Source organism: Ailuropoda melanoleuca, chromosome 8 (genome assembly GCF_002007445.2).
Source record: "Ailuropoda melanoleuca isolate Jingjing chromosome 8, ASM200744v2, whole genome shotgun sequence".
Classification (NCBI taxonomy): domain Eukaryota; kingdom Metazoa; phylum Chordata; class Mammalia; order Carnivora; family Ursidae; genus Ailuropoda; species Ailuropoda melanoleuca.
The window spans coordinates 17,357,806-17,374,000 of NC_048225.1; the positions used below are offsets into that span (position 1 = coordinate 17,357,806).

Sequence of the window (16,195 nt, forward strand, 5' to 3'; positions counted from 1 at the left end):
GCTACATGATACAAGGCAAAGTGGCCTCTGCCTTGTTCACTGTCTTTTGGAACACTTGAGTTCAGAGCCTTGAGTGGCCGTGTGAGATGTCAAGTACCCTGAGGCTGCCGTGAGGGAAACACTGTGAGGACAGACCACATAGGACGGAGAGAGCCTCAAAGGGCCCCAGCGGTATGAGTTTTCCCAGCTTTGTCACCAGCTGTGAGTGTGATGAAGCCTTGGGGATGATCCCAGCCCCAGCCCCCAGAAAGTAGTTGTGGAGAGACGCTCTGGAGGGTGAGAACAGCCTCCCTGTGCCCCATGACACTCGGGATCTGCCGGAGAGAACGCTAAGAATAAATGGGGCTGTTGTTTGAAGCCCCTAAGTTTTGAGGTGGCTTGTTATGTGGTCCTAGAGGAGGGTAAATAAATAATTATAGTACCTGTGATAAATCTCATAATAGCTGTGCTGACAGTGTGGAGTGAAGGAAGGAGGGAAGTGTCTGATTCTGCCTGCACGGGGTGGGAGGGGAGGTGCTTACGGGAGAGACAATGGATGAGCTGCAACTTACTGAGGAGTAGATGTGTACCAACTAGGACTGGAAATGGAGAGAAACAGACAACTATAAGAGGAGAAAAAAGAACGGACTGCTAGCATTTTGAGACTGCCTGGCTCTGGGGCAGGGACCCCAAGGAAGTGAGAGGGTATAAATGTCCTTGAGGTCTTACTTGCTTTCTCTTACTCATTTAAAGATACTCTACTCCTGGTGGCCATTGCCTACTGAGCCTCTTTTGTCTCATTTAAATTAACTTAACGTGGGGATGCCTGGGTGGCTCAGTTGTTAAGCATCTCCCTTCAGCTCAAGTCATGATCCTGAGGTCCTGGGATCGAGTCCCGCATCGGGCTCCTTGCTCAGCATGGAGCCTGCTTCTCCCTCTGCCTGCCACTCCCCTTGCTTGTGCTCAATCTCTCTGTGAAAAATAAATAAATAAAATCTTAAAAAAAAAATTAACTTTACCTGAACTGGATCAGAACGTACAATGTTCAACAAGAGTCTTTATGGGGGGAAACGGCAAAGACTGGAATATAAAGGTGCAATAGTGACTAGCGTGTGACCTCCCCTCTCTGTGCGGAACTGTAAGATTCACTGCAGTGACCTTGAGGTGCGACGTGACTGTGTCTGTGATTCATGCTCCGAGCACCGTCTTTGTACCTGCCGGGGGTTCGGGCCATGCTCCTCCAGTGGCACACACACCTGCACTCATTCTGAGATAAAGGGGATTCACTCCCCAGTCCCTTGGCTTGTTTACCTCTGGGCACTAGCCCATGACTAAGTGACATGTTGGGGGCGGGAAAGTGAGGTGGGTGTGGAGGAGATGGGAGGAGAAATAAGCATTTTCCTGGAAAAGGATTTCTTGGTATTCTCTTCTGATCAAGAGTGCGGAATACAACTTAATTAAGAGACAGTGCTTAATAACAAGGAAGGAGAATGTTTTCTTATCTTGTGGATTCCTTTGCTAATGGAATCTTCCAGCTTACCCTGGCTAGGTCGATTGACTACGCTGGGAGGATTCATTGCCTTGAAAGCTCTGATGTTACATTGCAGGGCAGGAACCCTCATGATGTGGGCAGGGGCTGTAGCCATCCACTCTTTTTGGGTGCTCCTCGACTTTGGAAATACACCTGCAAACACGCCTCCGGGACTTTCGCAGAAAATGGAGGCATTGTGCAGGATCCCATTTCCTTTAACCCCATGCATGAGCCTTATTTATTCCCGAAGCACAACATACGTTTATGTCTTTCATAGGTGGCCTGTATTTCTGTCTGGATTTCTCTTCCTTCCCTTCCTCATTCAACACACTCATTCTCATCCTCAGAACCAGACGTCAATGGCACCTTCTCTGTGAAAGAGGTCAAGCTGATTGCTTCTACTAAATACCACCTTAGTCCATTGGCAGTAAAGCATAAAAGCTGTGAAAATGGATTTTGGGGGTCGGATAGACATGGATTCAAATCCTGACTCTGAAGATGATGAGTTCTGTAATTTGGAAGAAGACAGTTGTACTTGTTTACTAGGGTTCTTGGAACAAAGTACCATAAACTGGGATGGTTTAAAACAACAGAAATGTATCATCCTACAGGTCTAGAGGCTAGAAGTCCAAAATCAAGGGCGTCGCAGCCCATAATTCCTCTAAAGGGTCTTGTTTCTTCTAGCTTCTGGAATATTCCTGGCATTTCTTGATGTGTAGATGCACCCCTCCAATCTCTGCCTCCATTACCACGTGGGCATCTTCTTGCTGTGTGCCTACACTATCTTTCTTCTGTACACATCTGTCTCTGTGTCCAAATTACTTGTGAGGACACCAGTTTTACTGGATTAGGGTCCACCCTAATGATCTCATCTGGACTTGATTACATCTCTAAAGACCTTATTTCCACATAAGGTCATGTTCACAGATGCTGAGGGTTAAGACTTCAACATATCTTTTGGGGAAACACAATTCAACCCATCTTAGCAACTAACCTTTCTCAGCTTTAGTTTTTGTTTTTTTTTTTTATCTGAGAAATAAAGCGTTATAATAGCATCAAAGACAAAGAGATATTGGGGGGAAATATTTTGGGAGACACATCTGAAATGTTAGACATGATGCTTTGCAAATAGCTCTCAGTAAAAGGTGACGCTTATTAAGGAAAACATCTACGCAATGAAGAGCAAGTCAGCTCTGCCTTCACCACTCCTAGCCTCCAAAATGCACCCTCATATGAGATTTTTTTTCATAAAATCCACTGCAACTGGCATATGTTACGGAAGTCCTTCTGAGGCCTGGGTGGTGCGGACACTGCTAACTAGTTAATAATGACAAAGCATAAGTGGCTTTCAAAGAAGAGAAGTTGAGGCATGGTCTGACCCCTTTTTTCATCTCAAACCATGGCTAATTCAAGTTTTCTTTTCTTTCTTTCTTTTNTTTTTTCTTTTTTTTAAAGATTTTATTTATTTATTTGACAGAGATAGAGACAGCCAACGAGAGAGGGAACACAAGCAGGGGGAGTGGGAGAGGAAGAAGCAGGCTCACAGCAGAGGAGCCTGATGTGGGGCTCGATCCCATAATGCCGGGATCACGCCCTGAGCCGAAGGCAGACGCTTAACTGCTGTGCCACCCAGGTGCCCCTCAAGTTTTATTTTCTAAACGGAACTGGTAAGTCTCCTTATTAAAAAAAAAAAAAGTATATTTAAAGAAGCCACAAGCTTGAATTTCTCTTCTTGCATGGTTCACAGGAGAGACTACATTGGAGGCTTTACCATGTGACTTGACTCTTGCCCTGAAGATCCCCAAGATTTCAGCAACTGAGGCCCTGAGCAGAGGTCTGGCTGTGCCAAGACTTATGTTCAAGTGCCTGGGCTCAGACTCTGTGACATTGCCCAGCCTGGAGGAAGAAGAGCTGACTATGAAAAGTGACCACATGACCAGCATCGTATGCCTGGCCTTCCCAGCCCTAGGGTAGCATCTTGGAGCCCTGACAGTTCCTTCACATCAGTGCTCCAATGAAAGCCATCAGCAAAAATGTATTTCATCTGGGGAGCCCTTCTGGTTCAGACTCTGCTGCCTTTGCTACACGATCACTCCTTGGCCTTCGAAATCAGTAATAGTCAAAGCAATAAAGACTAATTTTATGCTCTAGAACCTGACAGTGAAAAATATTTTAGGTGATGGTCTGTGACTGGTTGATTTAGGAAACCAACAAACCTGACAGCTGAACATAACGCCACCCTGCAGGAGTGATGGGCTGATCGTATGTTCTGTTTTGCACCATGCAAGACAATTGAGATGCAATTCGGCAGATCCAGGATGGCTCTTGTTGGCTTTTTCTCTTCCTCTTTTAGAAAATAAATAGATTATTTCTAAGACATCCCTTTATGTAGGTCAAGTTTTTAAAATACTACACTTGATTTTCACAGTTAAGAATATGGGCCTTTGATTCCAAATGCCTAAATTCAGATGTGTGCTCGGCTATTTGCTGACTCTGTGGCCTTGGACAGGCCACTTTTTATATTAGTGCCTCAGTTTCTCCAGCTATAAAATGGGGTAATCATAGGATCTATCTCACATGGTTGGTATAAAGTTTGTTCAGGAAAGATACTTAGCACAGTACATAGCCAGTGGTAACTCTTTTATCCCTCTTTCCCGACCTTCTTCCTTTTCTTCCTTCTCTGTAATTTATAAAATACACACAAGACAGGAGTATAAGACATGATGTCTGCCCTTGAGGGGTTCATGATATAACATGGGAAGGCAAGCTTGTGAACAGAACCGTGTATATAGAATTTGAGACAGAAGTCCGTAGGTCCACTGTGAGGCATAGAGAAAATCCAGGTGGTGAAATAGTCAGACATCCCAGAATGCTTGTCATTCTGATGTAAGTGTAGGATAGAGCGCCCCACAAGGAATGGCGCCTTCTATGGGTAATGCAACCGGGCTGAGACAGCAACCGATAACTGCCCCTCAATTACTTCCTAGTTCCTTCCTCTCTGCATAGTCAAGCTTCTAGAAATCACCTTCATTCTATCTTCCCACCAGCAGATTTCCCCTCACGCCCACAGCTCCTGTAGTCAGTCTTCTATTTCCACTCCTCCACTAAGCCTTCTCTTCTGGAGGCCAACTTCAATGGTCTTTTTAAAATCCTCATACTCTACTGTTTTTGTTTGACTTTTTGATTTCTTTTTCCTGCAACTCTCCTGGTTGATTCCTGGGACACTGTTCTTTTCTACTTCCTCCTCTCTTTCTCATTTCTCTTCCCTTCCACCTGTCCCTCCTCCTTTTAAAAGATTTTATTTATTTGTTTGTTTAAGAGACAAAGAGAGAGAGCGTGAGAGCACGAGCGGTGGAGAGGGGCAACGGGAGAGGGAGAGGCAGACTTCTTGCTGAGCAGGGAGCCTGATGCGGGGCTCAATCCCAGGACCCAGAGATCCTGACCTGAGCAGAAGGCAGACGCTTAATCCACTGAACCACCCAGGCACCCCCCACCTGCCCCTTAAGTGTTGCAGTTCTCCGTGGTTCCTCTTTCAGATATCTTTGTCTCTTGGCCTATGCATACTCCCAGGCTGATCTCAACTCTGACTCAATGATCATGTCTGCGTTATACTTTCCACTCCAATTGTAGATTCATACCTTCCAAATGTTTCCCTTGGATATTCCGTAATGCTTCATACTCAACATGTGCTGTTGATCTTAGTTCATGACACTATCCTCTTCCATAAACCATGCTAGAAACCTGGGAGCCTCGAAGCTTCTCAATCAAGTCCTCTCAGTTCTATGGACTAAATGTCTCTCAAATTTGTCATCTCTTTGGCAATCCCCACTGATGGGGGTTTTGCTCTGACCTTTATCAACTTTATCTCACCTCGTTACAATAGACTCCTGACTGACCTTAATGTCTTGTTTTTCCTGGGTCTGGACTGCAGACCTCCTATTGTCCGTCATGTTCAACACACATCTGATCAAGGCACACCCTTGCTTAAAATTATTGTCCGTTAATTCAGGAAAAAGTCCAAACCTTCATAGTCCTTTACAATCGGACTCCTACCTTCCTTTCCAGCCTACTTTCTCCAAGACTCTGAAATATAATAGCTTATTAGGGGATGAATTTTATCCCCCCCCCACCAATTCATATGTTGACATTGTAACACCTGGGACGTGACTATATTTGGAAATAGGGTCTTTAAGGAGGTAATTGAGTTAAAGATGAGGTCAGTAGGGCCCTAATCTAATAGACCGGTGTTCTTGTAAGAGAGGAGATTAGATACACTAACAATGAACTATCCAAAAAAGAAATTAAGAAAATAATCCCATTTATAATAGCATCAAAATGAATACAATTCTTAGGGATAAATTTTGCCAAGGAGGTGAAAGATCTACATACTAAAAACTATGATAATGACAAAAGAAATTGAAAAAGACACAAATAAATGGAAAGATACTCTGAATTCATTGACTAGAAGAATTAATACCATTAAAATGTCCATCCTAACCAAAGCTATCTGAAAATTCAATATAAACCCTATCAAAATTGCAATGTCATTTTTCAAAGAAATAGAAAAGATAATCCCAGGATTCACATGGAACCATGAATAATCAAAGCAATATTGTGAAAGCCACACATAGCTGGAGGAATTACACTTCCTGATTTCAGTCTATATTATAAAGCTATGGTAATCAAAACAATATCATACTGGCATAGAAGCAGGCACGTAGAACAGTGGAACAGAATAGGGAGCCAGAGATAAATCCGTGCATATAAGGACAACCTAATGGATGGGGATTCTGGTAGCTGTAGATAGGGAGTTCTAGAGAACTGGTCTTGAGAGAGGATCAGTTAGTTCTGTGTTGTACATGGTTATCTATGAGAATCCAGAAGGATGCATTCTGCAGGCAGGTGGTTGTACAAATCTGTGTTTCTGGAGAGAGATGAAAAACTGGCCTTATAGTATTCATTAGTTCTTGTCTTGGGTAGCTATGGTTCTTTGGGAGCAGTTTTCATCAGAAAAATCTTCAATTACTTGCATAAAAGGACTCTCATCGACTTCTGCAATTCTCATAAAAACTAGTACAGTGCTTTCAACAAATGCTTAAATAAATGTATGTGTTTAAATAACTTGTATTTCTTTTTCTTGTTATATTGCCCTAGCTAGGACTTCCAGTATGATGTTGAATAGGAGAGGTGAGAGAGGACATATGTGTGGTTTTAAAAGAAATATTTGTATGCGATTATAGAATGTACTAGCATAATCTGACACAATTGGCTAGTGAGGTTGCCTTGAAATGGGGATAATATCGTAGCAGCTGTCCTCTAATACCCATCCCCTCTTCCAAGGGATTTCAAACCCTTCCACTAGGATTTCAGCTGAGTATACGCTCTCCCAGAATAATGACTACTTTTCTTAGCAACCTTAGAGCTGTGTGCAGTTGACTAGACATTGGGCTATAAGCCAATACGTGAGGCAGAGTCTAGGGATATTTCATCGAGGTGGCTAGCCCATACTTCTTCCTCAAGTCTTTGTCCTTTTCCCCTCTCCGCATCCTAGAATGAGGATGTTGCCAAGTCGGACCTTAGTATATGAAGGCAAGGGTAGAAGTCTGAACTGAAATGAGCCTGGGAGCTTTGTTGAAACTGAATCAGTCCTCGGACTGCCAGCCTGACGTGACTTCTGTATGAGACTGAGACAAACTATTCATTCATTCTTTTTCCACTTTCTGTCAAGATGATCCTAACTGATAGACAACAGTGTTAGCGCTCACCCATTTCCTGCCACTTCCCACTTCCTTCACTCTTTCTATGAGCATGTTTTTTCATACTCTTGCCCCAAGAGAAGTCTTAAAACACTACAAGTCTCTTGATTTTCCGTGTGTTCCTAAAGTCAGGGGCTATGAGAAATTTGTGCATGAGACGGTAAGGGAGCTCTGAGATGGGGACATCTAAATAGTGAGAGACAGGACAAGGACCATTCTGGGTGATAGAAATAGCACCTAGAAAGCCATAGAGGCAGTGGATTGCAAGGAGTTTGGCATGACTGGGGCATAACACGGGTAGCTGAGGTTGAAGCTAACGAGATTGACGGGGGCCTAATACCAGAAGGTCTCTTCTACTGTGCTAAGGATCTCAACTCTCTCATTCTCCCTCAAAATGTTCTTTCCAAAGAATAAGAAGAAGAGGAGAGTTTCTTGGCAACCTACTTACCAGTACAGGCATGGAAGTTAAAGCAGTCTCATATCCTGACTGGTACTTACTGGGCAAATGGAAGACCAAAGCAATGATAAAGAGGCGGGGCTAGAAAAAAGGGATAAAAATTTCAGAGCCAACCCTGCAAATAATCAAGCACCTCCAGGAAGATCGCATTCCGAAAACTGTTCTCCTGTACAGTGATCACAGACCTCAAATTCTACCGCCCACAACATACCTATTAATTCTTTTTTTTTATTTTAAAGATTTTATTTATTTATTCAGCAGAGATAGAGACAGCCAGCGAGAGAGGGAACACAAGCAGGGGGAGTGGGAGAGGAAGAAGCAGGCTCATAGCGGAGGAGCCTGACGGGGCTCGATCCCATAACGCCGGGATCACGCCCTGAGCCGAAGGCAGGCGCTTAACCGCTGTGCCACCCAGGCGCCCCTCATACCTATTAATTCTTAATGAAAGTGTTTCTGAGTTAGGACGAGAAGCAAGGGACATTAAAAGCAGGTAAGAATATTAACAGTTTCTCTGTTAGCTGATGCTGGGGAAGGGTCCTGTGACAATGGGACAATCAGAAATTGAAGGGCAGGGGTGCCTGGGTGGCTCAGTGGGTTAAGGGTCTGCCTTCAGCTCAGGTCAGTATTCCAGAGTCCTGGGATGGAGCCCTGCGTTGGTGGGGGGGGGGGTCCTTGCTCAGCGGGGAGTCTGCTTCTCCCTCTTCCCCTGCCCCTCCCTCATGCTCTCTCTCTCTCAAATAAATACATAAAATTAAAAAAATAAAAAAATAAATTGAGGGACAGAAGGGGTAGACCAGGATGGAGATGGGCTGACTGGAAGGGCAAGCTTCTGGCAACAGCAGCAGGCATGGGTGAGATGCTAAGGCCGAGAGCTACTGTTGCTGCCCGTATCTCCCTCACAGCTGTTTGTGCAGACAGTCCGGCTGGGTGGGAAGGGAACTTTCCCAGTAGACTGTTAAGAAGAGCTGACTGAGTGAGGGGAGAGCCGTGTGCTAATGATACCACAGTGTGGAAAGCAAACATGTTGGCTGCCTAATGTGAGTCTTCCTCGCTACCATTCTGAATACATTTATGTCCCCCAGCGCAGGCTCAGCCTCGCTTGCCAGAAGAGGCAGGGGGTGGGAAGATGGTTGGGAAGATTGTTGGCCTCATGCCCACCTGGGTACCTGCTGGGAGAATTTTGCACATGCCGCTAAGTGCCCAGTGGCACTCAGGGCTCCCTTTTACATTCTTAATTACCCTGAAATTCAGCCACATGGTCCTTCTGCGTGTCTGGACCCGTGCTCAATGGCAGCTGGTATTAGAAAACTACTGTATTCCCAGAGCCCTCAAATTCCATCCTCACCACGTCCCAGGTCAATGAGAGGAGCGCGTATCTATGTGTGCACGTGTGCAGACACACGTCTGTGGCTGGGTTTATGTATGTACGTCTGTGTATATGTGTGTATGTGGGGGGCGTGAAGGGGGTGCATGCTCAGCTCTGAGACTTTCTCTTGACTATGGATGATGATGTTAGGAGAATGTTTTCAACTCTTGCAAGAAAACAGAAATGATCCAACCTCAGTGTGAGGAAGCACAGAAATAGTCTGGTAAATAATAGCGGATTGTGTTTCTCTTTCCTGAGAGAAAGGAGGCAAAGGGCAGAATGGAGGGAAGCAAGGTTGAAGGTGTTCGGAGAAGTTTTTGAATTGGAGTCACTTCACCCTCCCTGCACAAATTCCCCACACCCCCTTCCTTCTGATTTTGTTTTGAACGGAAGCCTTTGAAATGCATGTTTGTATGGTGTGTAATTTTACACACACACACTTCTATATGCCCATATATATACATTCATGCATTAGCATGTGTACTCAGTACATACGAGATGCAAGTTGTTTTTCTAGAAACTTTGGGGGATGAAGAAGTAGCTTTCCATCCATTCCAAAGACCGCAAACTCTGTTGATGAGAAAACTAGTGGAAAACCTTAATCGTTAGAAGCCAGATGGCTGGTGTGGCCATTATGTGAGGAAGAAGTTCAGGGATGGAGGGAATCACTCCCACCACTGTGGTCAGGGCGGCCTCTAAGGAGGAGCTGGAACATGAACCTGATCGTAAAGTCTGAAGAGACCCTGCATACAAGAGCGTGTTTCTGAAAACTGCCACTGGGAGAAACGAAGGACGAGGGCAAACCCATTACTAACAGATGCGACAAGTTGCAGAGTTCCCCAAAGACCTTGGGGTGCAGCCTGACCGTCGTTCCTATAGCAAAGAGCGATTCACCTGCTAACTTACTAGGAAATCTTGAACATGAAATAATATGGCAAAAATTTCAAAGAATTATCATGGAATTATTCTATCAGGTAAAACTGATATTGAATAGATAGTTCTACTGATGAGTTCTCTAAAACATGCAAAGGGAATATAATATGAAAAAAGTTTAAGAACAGAAAAAATATTGAACATACTTAATTCGTTTAATAAAGTAAATAATAAACCAACTAAATGAAATAATAACTAAATACATTTAATAAATAAATTTTACATATCTAATAATAAAATGAACACATCTAATCAAAAATCTTACCTATAACACTGACAATAAAGCTATAAAATTCTCTTTTGAATTTATGAAAGTGAATATGAAAAACTCAAAATAAAACACTGGTAAGTAGATAACAAACTAAATAAACTAAAAAATAAGTTAAACAGTATGGTTCAAAAAAACATTTTGACATAGAGGACTGTATTTCTGAATGTAAGAATCCAAGTTTATTAAAATTCTGTGCCTCTAAGTAAGTCAAAACAAGAAAGGTCACATGATCATATCAATCATATCTGATAAAATTTAGTATCCATTGTTGAAAAAGCAAATCATAGCGAAGTAGGACAAACAGTATTCTTTCATAGAATGAAAAAGAGTCTATATCTTAAACCAATGACAAATATCAAGCTTATTAAAATTGGAAGATGGTGAGGAGGAAGATGCTGACAGAAATAAGAAGTAAAATTATTTGAAAGAAAGAAACCAAATATTCATAGTTTGCAGAATATTTGTTTATTTGAAATCTCTAGACAATGAACTGGGAAAATATTAGAATTAATTAGTGTTGAATCAGGTGGAGGGTTACAAAATATATATATGGTATTCAATGTACTATAAATATTTAGAAAATGTAATGGGTAAAAAAAACATTTAAAGCATAGCAAGAATATAAATATAAATAAATATAATAAAACATATAAGAAGCTTATATTAAAAAACAGAAAAATAAATATAAAATAAAAGTGTATTAAAAATTAAACACGAATTGACAAAGCACATAAGAGGATGTTATCCTCCAAAGAATAAATCAAGTGCTTACTGAATATAAGAAAAAAATTCCACTTGATCAGAAGTCAAAGAAAAGAGAATGAAAATATGAAATACTATCTCACACCTATCAAATTAGCAAGAGTTTTGAAAATAATACTACTTAATTCTGAAAAGAGTGTTGAGAAATGAGTATTGTGAAATCATTTGTTAAAATGGAACTGGGCACTAACTTTCTAGAAAGTGGTTTAACAGTAGTTATCAAGAATCACAGAGGAGTTTCTGCCATTGGTCCTGGTACTTTCACTTGTGAGAATACATCCTCATAAAACTATGAAGAATGTCTGAACAGATTACAAGGTTATTCATCATCAGGGCAATTATAATAGCAAAATATTAGAAGCAATGAACAAGTCCAATAATAAGGAGGAGTCTGGAATAATTATGGTATGTCCACATGAGGTAACATTTTAAGACCATTACAAATCATGTTTGCATAAAGTAGTTAATGACGTGGGGAGAATATTCAGGATATCTATCATTTATCTATCTATCTATTTATCTAATCATCTATCATCTATCTATCATCTCTCTATCTATCTATCATCTATCATCTATTTCCATAGAGAAAGAGAGACAAAAACTGGGAGGAAATGCTCCAAAATATTAACAGTTGTAAATCTCTTTGTGGTGGGGTTACAGAGTATTTTTGAAATTATTTTTACATCTTTCTTCATTTTCTAAAACTTCAAGAACCCCAGGCAGACAAAAGCAAGGATAAAGAGAACAACATTCCTGATTATAGTTTCTTTTTGCAGGACTGAAGGGACCCTGTCACCCATGTCCTGGCTGGCATAGTTGTATTGCCTTTTTCTTTCCCTCTGATTTTCAATTCCTATTTTATAATTTAAAATTTAGAGATTTTCTGCTTCCCCATTCCAGGATCTGTTTCAGTACTTTGTGGAATGAAACGAGGGGAATGGGAAGAAAGGTGAATTGTATGTCCCAATGATTTCCATACTCAATTCTCTTTGGTTTGAGGGCAGACCATGTCCAGAACCTGGCCCTGGAGCCTTCTCTTCTGAAGTTGGACTTGTTCTTATATGTCTGATTAAAAAGCTCAACAGAAAAAGCCTGGGAGCCAGTGACTGGTCAAGCTCAGAGCTCCTGGGAGCTGTAGTCTTTCTTAGCCATATGTCAGTGCTGGGTACAGAGCAGTGACATTTGAGAGAGGAGGGATGGGCAAATCCTACTACATATTCGTTCTCCACTGACTACGTCTAAAACTGTGCTTGGAATCTTGAACATGCTCAACGTTTAATGGACTAAATAAGAGGGCCTTTCTTACTCCCTGACATTCTTCTAGCTATGAAGCCAGATTGAGGCAGATCCTTTCTCTATAAAGATTAGTTACTGTTTTTGTTTTAATCATTTCAATTTTTGACATTAAAAGTACATTTCAGTTACAAAAGTTTAAAGGGGAGAGCCACAAAACCACCTTAAATGTCCCCTTTCATCATAAGAAAAAAAAAGAAAAGAAAAAGAAAAAGAAAGGCCATTCTATGAAATACTTGATAATGCTACTCTGATAAGTCTGAAGAAGTGTGAGTCAGTACAGAATCATTCTCTCAACTCGGAACAAAAAACTTCATGGAATTACTATGATTTTAATCCAAAGAGTTGGGTGTTTGGCATTCCACAGAGCTTTGGGGTGTCCTACCAACCAGGGGAGCCACTCATGAAAACAACCTATTGTTGAATTTTTGGTCTTGGCTCTATTGGGTTGATAAATAGCAGTCAATTTTTATTAAGACCCTTCTTGATTGGAGAAAGGATTAGTGGATTAAGGTATGTCTGGGAAGGTTTAAGCATGAATGTAAATTACATTGAGTGCTGGGGATTAAGGAGAAACTGGGTGCTGTAGAAAGTGTTGTTTGTTTATTTATTAGTTTGTATGTAAGACAGAATTTAACAGTGGAGCAATTCTTGGAATTAATGTTGAAGGAGAATTATAATCTGCTGCCTCTCAGTGTGCTTGTGTGGGACTATGTATGCGTCTATGTGCCTGTGAGATGTTGTTGGAGAAGTGATAGTCGAGCAAGCGGGAAGCAAACAATTGTGATTTTCATTAACAGGTGGGGTCACATTCTAGCAGAGTTGACTGGTTGGAGTCATGGATTGAACAGTAAGTGTTGCTTTGTTTCCTACTTGAGTCTCAGCACTGCATCTGCCCTTCTCCCTCCCTCTCCCTTTCTTCCCTCTATCCTTCCCTCTCTTCATAATATACTGTTTTGTCACATAGTTCTGTGTAGCAGTAAAAAGCTCAAAAGCAATGTGAAAGCCGGGTGTGTAACCAGTTGGTTTAATTCTAAAAGATCTTGTGTTTATTTCACTTTCTGCTTGACGGGGCCTCCTGACTTTTCTCAGACCCACTTACAAAAAGGAGATTTTTCATTATATGGTCTTATATTTTTCATATTTTCTCTTAAAAAAAGGAGGATTTTTTAATTGCATGAGCAAAACATAGTAGCACTATACAGGTTCATGAAGATTTAATTCCAAATTTTCTCTCTTTCCCTCTCTCTCTTTTTTTTAACCTCAGACAAGAAACTTGAATCTCAAAACAAATGAAGATGCCGTGCTCTTTTAGACACTCCTGACAGGAGAAAAACATCCTAAAACTCTTAGGAATCTTGAAATACCACTGTCCAGTTCCTTTACATTCAGTGGAACAGACTGTATTAATATTATTGTTGTTAATGCTTGCTGCTATAACAAGTAAACCCAGAATTACATAAAGACTCAAACATGGAAGAAGTTTACTTTTCTTTCAGATAAAAGATGAGATGGCTGATCCCGATTGATACACAGCTCTCTTTCAAATCATGACTCCAGGATGCAGGTTTCTTCCATCATCAACACTTGGCTTCCAAAACCGTCATCCTGAATCTGTGTCAAACAAATGGAAAAGGAAAGAACATGATGAGTGGTATAGGAGAGATTTTTTAGGGCCAGGTCTTAAAGTGAAGTCTATCTCTTAGGTTCAAATTCCTCTGGCTAGAGCTCAGTCCTACCACAGCTGGTGGAAAAGGCAGGTGGGCGTGTAGTCTAGCTCTGAGACAAGGAAACATAGGATATAGGCTAAGGGAACAGCTAATCCTACTATGTTTTCTTAGCTGAAAAATCCTACTTGCTTAGTACACTTTCACTGATGTTTGGCTTTATGAGCAAATGCACTGGAACATGGTAGGGAGAAGACTTAGCTATTTACAGACATGTGAATCAGAGCACAGCTCCCGTGCAACTCAAGAGCGTCTCAGGGTGGGTTCTACTGATAGATGAATGGACATCTAGAGGTGCCTGTTTGGAAACTAAGACTCTGAAAAGAGAGGAAGAGGGTGTCAGGAGGAGGCAGCGAAGCATTATCCTGGTCAGAGGTTACCACCTGCAGGAGCACTAGAAACCTGGGATACTTTTCCAGCTGTTGTTTTAGCTAAGATCTAGGATGTGGACAACTGTCATCACCATAGTATAAGAATGATGGCAGCCCTGGGGTTAAAAATTGCAAGCCCGAGCAAAGTTGCATTTGTCTGTTCCCAAACCTGTATTATTTCCATCTATCATTTCGCTCCAGTCAGGCAAACTGATTTATTAGTTATAGCCTCTGAACCTCAATTAATTTCACTTAGGGCATTTTCACACTTGTACAATAAATGTTTGAATTAAGACATTTCTTTTCTTCTGAAATTGAATTGCATGTTAACTGGTTATTGGCTGTCGCTGGTGGTCTACACAATTACAGATAAGAGCATTGATCTGGCAAGAAAACAAATTGGTTCCTAAAAGCGGGCAGTTTGGATTTGACAGCTGCAGATGATTACGTGTCTCTCTAATGGATACTGTGCATTACCATTGGAGGTGTGAAAGATCTGCAAATCCCTTTCCTTGGTTGGCTGCTTCTACCAAGGCTGCTTAAATCTGCCTACCCCCTTCCGTGCAGATGGCTGAATTGACTGATAGGGAACAGTGCCCCAAATGAACTGAATGGCTGGTGAGTTACTGATATCTAGATCACACCTTGAGATAGGCGTAAGTTTCTGAAAGAAGCCTTCTTGATTTGAGCAGATAGCCTTAGAAGTGAGGTTGGTTTCCACTACAAACGCTTGACAGGCAACAGGCATAAAAAACCTCAGTCAAGCTGACAAAATACTTCCCTGGGAGGCTAGACCATGAAGGGTACTACCTAGAGATTTCACTCTATTGGAAAGAGCCCGGATTTTGGTCACCCTGGCTAAAGGAGAGTTAGATGGTTTGCTCAGCAGTTGGTGTGCTGGCTTTTAGGAACTTGATTTGAGTTCAGACATTTTGGGAGAGAATGATTTAGGTTCTGGCCCTACCCAATGACCTCAATATAGAGACAGGACCCCCTGCTTCCTTCTCATGAACATCAGCAACTTGACCTCTGCACTCCTTCTCTATCCTACTCAAGGTAGGAGGCCTTTGGTGAAAAGCTCAGTACTGCCAATCAAATATCCCAACTGCCCCCAATAGAAGCCATTTTGGGATAGGTTCCTTTGATTTTTAAGAGTCGTCTATACAACTCTTCCAGTGTAAGATGATCTCATTGTAAAAATCTCTCTGTCCCCAGGGGAGTGATAAGCAATATCCTCTTTAAGAGCTTCAGGTCAAAGTCCAGATTCCCAGCTTTATTCCGGCTCTGGGTACATCTAAAGGAGGATATTATGTTCCCGGGGTCAAGCTTTCAGATCTTACCCCATCGAGAAGATAATAAAAAAGCACTTGTAGTTGGATTTTATTCATCATTTATATAATCACTGAAATTACAGATGAAAAAGGCCATTATGTCATCCAGCCTCTCTTGCTAGCCAGTGTGTGTATATTTTTCTTTTATAACATCCCATAAAAGCATCCTACACAGGGTTAGCTCTTAATAATCTCTTGGCCATTTGTGGCAAGTGCAAACTATTCCAAATTCACTGGATTTTTGCCTGATTCCCATCTGGAAAACTCTTGAAATTGCTCAGTCTGAGCAACCATGCATTTTGCTTCACCCCCCACATCTCTGCCATGCCAGCCCAGTCTGCTCTGCCTGGACAGTGCATCTAGGACCCATGTCCTTACGGGCTCTCATAGAAGAGACTAGGGTGTTTCCCTGGTTGTA

The 16,195-nt window shown here is 41.7% G+C and overlaps 1 long non-coding RNA gene across 1 annotated transcript; it reads left to right on the plus strand.

Moving 5' to 3' along the window:
• Window positions 1-12,471: 12,471 nt before the first annotated feature.
• On the plus strand, window positions 12,472-15,161 carry LOC117803333. Its single transcript, XR_004627057.1, has 3 exons — window positions 12,472-12,861; window positions 13,149-13,198; window positions 13,616-15,161. It is a non-coding gene; the product is annotated as an uncharacterized LOC117803333 (long non-coding RNA).
• The last annotated feature ends 1,034 nt before the right edge of the window (window positions 15,162-16,195 follow it).